This window comes from Cucurbita pepo, unplaced genomic scaffold (assembly GCF_057944985.1).
Source record: "Cucurbita pepo subsp. pepo isolate OVF unplaced genomic scaffold, ASM5794498v1 scafford_8, whole genome shotgun sequence".
NCBI lineage: Eukaryota > Viridiplantae > Streptophyta > Magnoliopsida > Cucurbitales > Cucurbitaceae > Cucurbita > Cucurbita pepo.
This window is the reverse complement of record NW_028257913.1, coordinates 299,204-304,318: the sequence shown is the minus strand read 5'-3', so window position 1 is coordinate 304,318 and position 5,115 is coordinate 299,204.

Below are 5,115 nucleotides of genomic sequence, written 5' to 3'. Positions count from 1 at the left end.
TATGCTATGTCAATCATATCTTAGTCATATCATTCCATTACGTTTATTGCATCCTTCTCGTATCCTATCTCACAGATATCATTGAACACCTGATGATGTACGAGTTATCGTATCATTCACGCATCATAACGTATACATAACATATCATAGTCATATCGATTCATAAACAATTCACACATATGAAGTTTATGACACATGCAAAACCACAGGGCACGTGTCAGCATCAAATATAATCATGCCGATAGTAAGGCCACTTACCTGATTAGCTTAAGTTGTTGTCACTAATTTAAAGTTCGATTCTATCCTTTGAAATTCAAGTCAACCTATGTGAGCCCATGACATCAGTTTTAAATTCGAACTTTTACAAAATTATTCCTTTAATTTATAATGATTAGGTTAGATTTCATGTGAACATTAGAATATTTGCATGAATAAATGTCCGGGAGTATTTTATATTTTATTATATTTATTTTTATATATATATGGAAGTTACTGATATATAAAAGAAATTAATACTTGTCCTCACTTATTTCTTTTGCTTTATGCTTTATGGTTTAGTTCTTTTCACCCTATCTCTATTTTTCTTTTTATATTTAGTTTTAAATTCTATTTATTAAATCTTCCCTCCTTTTTCTATTGGTCTTGGTTTATATTTTCTTTTCTTCCCGTATTTAATTTTAGTTTTTAATTCTTTTGTTTGATTTGGAGCTCTTTTTACTAAATCTCCATTTTTTTTATATTTAGTTTTAATTTTTAATTATTTTATCCTAAATCTTCAATACTTCTAAATCTTTTTTTTTTTTTTTGTCGTTTAATTCTGTTTAGCAGTTTAATTCTTTTGGATGAGAGTCCCACAACTAATTTAGGGAATGATCATCGGTTTATAATCAAATAATACTATCTTCATTCGTATGAGGCCTTTTGAGAAAGCCCGAAACAAAACTTATGCTCAGAGTGGATAATATCATACCATTGTGGAGAGTGTGTTCATCTAACATGTATCAGAGCCATTTTATTCTCTCTCTAGCATAACTGATAGTTGGAATAAGAGCTATTTTTTTATTCTTTCTCTAGCTTTGTATGTGAATCTTTTATGATCTATTTTTTTTATTCTCTCTAGCATAAATGATAGTTAGAGTAGGGGTTGAAGAGTAATATTTGAGGAAGGAGTCGTAAGATATCAGTGAAGGAAGGGATGGGTTAATTATTTATTTATTTCTTTATTATTGTTATAATTATTATTTTTTGTAAGTTGTTACAATTAAAAAGCAGGACCTATGGCTCAAAATAACCATGAAAGCCTTCAAATGTGTAATACTATTCAATTAATTCTAGAATTAAAAAAAAAATTTAAAATTCTAATTTTATCATTCTTTTTACTCCTCAATTTTATAACATTATATCATAATATAAAACAAAATTTCCACATAATTTGGTCTTGTGGTGTAGTTGGTTATCAAGTTTGTCTAACATACAAAGGTCTCCGGTTCAAGTCTCGATGATGCCATGCATAATATTTTAAATATAGGATCTGAATAGATAAAACGATAACTTGGTCTTGCCATTATATTTTGGGTACACTGCAAAGCCTATGATATCTTTGTTGACTCGAAATGGAGTAGACGAGTCAAACCGTGGTAGGACGAAGGTGGCTCTTCAAAGAAGACATGACCACGGGTTACATTGGGTCACCACCATATGATATCCTTGATTATCTTTTTTAAAAAGTTCAAAAGTATTCTTATGTATATGAACTAATTTGTTAACCCATTTTAAAAATACTTAAGAATAAGATTGAAAATAAATTGTCTATTTAAATATTGAATTGTATTATATTTATATTGGGAAATGTTCATAAACGATAGTTCAAGACAAAATTGAAGAGTATTTTTTATTTTTTTTTCTTTTTAAAATTATGAGTATTAACCCAAACTTATTTTTAAAGTTTTTTTTTTTTTTGGTTTGAAAGTTAAATTGTATTTTTCAAACAAGATATTAACGGTTTCATCTCACTAACTATTTTTTAATTATTAACTATTGATGAAACCTTGCGAGGTTCTAAGGATATTTTGTTTAAACATTAAATTTTTTAATTATTAACTATTTTTTTTATCATGGACATTATGGACATTTAGTTGTTGTGGTGTAGTGGTTATCAGGTTAGTCTTACACACTAAAGGTCCCCTTACACACTAAAGGTCCCCAGCATGCTTCTTTGCTTGCAATGTTGTCGTCAATTGTACAAAATCTTTTTTTATTCCTTTTGAAGGAAGGAATCACTGTTAGTTTTTGCACGACCTCATTAGTAACTTGAGAAAACTACTCTTCGTTTAAAATGGTTCGCTATACCAAATTCTATGACATTGATGCCGTGTGTTATATAGAACTTTAAGTTCGCTTAAGAGTTTGTCCTGTTACACCATTTAGAATTTATTTAGACCATTACAAACTAGTTTAAGAACCTTCTCGAAGATCTAGTTCATTAAATTATACAAGTTTTGGGCATTAATGAGTTAAAAGACCTCACAGTCACTCATAACTACCATATTGAAACTTAAAGAAAATCTTTGAAACATTATCTTTCTTCAACTCCTATACTTGAGAGAACTTTTGTTTCTTGAAGTGTATCTTTTGTCTTTTGTTACCTTAATCTGTTCCTTATATTTAATAAATAAATGCATGAGGCTTCATGCATTCCCCGTGACATAGTCTTAATACTTACATCTAAGGCTTCATGTGTTCGGTGCGATACAATTTGTATACCTATGTCCAAGGATTCACGGGTTCCTTGTGACATAGTTTAAGTACCTACACCCAGGTGTTCATGCGTTTCCAACGACGTAGTCATTGTCGTAAGACCATATTGCACTACTCATCGGGAGGTCTTTAAAATATCTCGGGTTCTCGTTCAAGAGTTTTTTGTTAAGTCTTGAAGTACAACTAAGGAAAAATTCTTCTTAACAAGTACACCCTAATCCATATGAGTCATAAATATTTTTCTATATGCATAAATCTTTCATAAGTATCTTGTCACTTGGTAATCATAAAAACCTTGATTTCTTATCAAGTGTCTTGAGGGGTAGTTACATACTTTCTCTCTTAGCTCATATCCCTAAGTTGTTATAATCTCCTTAAAATCTTTCATACTTACCCTTATATTGTAAATGAGTCTCATAAATTTTTTTTTTGAGTATTTAAGGTTTTGAAAACATCCTAGAATTCTTATAGGGATATTTTGGTCATTTACCATCGCAAAACTTGGTTTAAATCATCAACGTATTTCAATGGCCTTGTAACATAAGTCTCCTCATTCAATTAAATGTCATTTAGGGGTCACTTTGCTCATAAGCCAGCTATATATAATTATAGGGGAATTTTAGTCATTTTACACCTACCCTGGGTTTAGCCTTTTATCATAATCTAATTATCATCAAATTTCATACATAACCTTATCATATCATATTGAATCTTCTCCTAAAATTTCATGAAAAATAGAATCCATTTAGTATGATTGTGGTTTAGGCGCATTGAAATCAACATTCATGTGGACATTAATGATGGAGAACTTAAATACTTACCTCAACCTCAATTTCAATTTTCTCACTTTCTTCTAGATGACTTGCTTTCTTCGGACAACAAGATCAATAGTTTAATCAGTTTCCTTCATTACATTGTCCTCCAAGTCAAATTTTTTTTAAGCCTAGCTAAAGGTCCAATGATGCACTTTTTTGTCCATACGTCTTCAAGGTCTCATTTTAACATTTTTTTCATTCGTTATATGAAAAGGCAACACAACCAAAGGGGGCTTTTTTATATTTTTTATTTTTTTTAATATTGTGACTCCTCCCAAATCAATCTTAAATCATTCCTAAGATATCTTAAAAATCTCAAACTCCCATCCATGTTTATAAATATTTATAAAACTTTGACCATGATCATAATATCTCATCCACAATGTGGCTCGATTGTAACTTTAAAAAATTTCAATTAGTGTTAGGCACGGAGTTTTCTACATCTCACGACTTCCTGAGCTTAGCTCACATTAAAGTCATTTATGTCATTCATAAATCAGTTTAGGTATACAATGTTTCAACTTTTACTGTGTTAGCTTTTTTTTTTTTTTTTTTTTTTTGTTCACACCATACTTATATTTCATATTTACATACTTCATAGTGACAAAATTTCCTTTCGACAATACCACTTTTAATATCTGTAGCAGACTATAAGATGCTGTCGTCTATCAAGTTTTCTTGGTCGTTTTCATTTGAATCTATTTAATCGTCAGTATACGTTGATACATTTTTTACCATCTCTATGGTCATAACATTGCGTATTTTAACTATGTTCAAGACCTCTGACTGAAACATCTAACCTTTGTTAGAAAAATCATTTTCATGCATAAAATAACTCGTGAAGGATCATAAACAAATTGTTCATTAGAGAATCAGTAGTATGTAAGGTGAAAGATGTAGTTACAGGGGTAAAATAGACTTTTGACCCAACCGTAATTATGAACAACTCGTGAAGGATCGACTTGCTTGTAATATTTATATCAATCGACATAACTTGTCCTACAGTGCATAAGAGTGCAATAGGTCTATAGTGGAGTGATCTATAGTTAATGAAGGGAAATTGATTAATTAAAAAGTTTAATTAATTAGTTTTATATCATTGGAGCTTATAATATGTAAGTCCATAAGGTCCCCTTGTTAGCTCATAGTAATGCTCAAAGTGTAACGACCTTAAATTTCCACATACTCAGAGTCGCTACTAACGTCTCATGCTCATCTATAATGTGGAAATATAACTCTTACATGAACATCATTTATAATGTAAACTTGAAAAAATGCTTAAAACAACTTCTTCTCTCAAAAATACAACCCTGGTCTTACATGTTTAAATACGAAATACTGACATTTAGAATTTAGAGAAAATAAAAGAAATACGAAGTAATTTAAAACAATGAAATGTATAACAAACTATTCTAACCTAAACCTTGAAATTTAAATATGAATCTACCCTATGCATATGCCACAATCTTTGCTCGCGATGCCGCCGTCCTCCATACAAGTGCGCCTTGCCTTTACCTAAAAAATAATGTGGCACACGACCTTA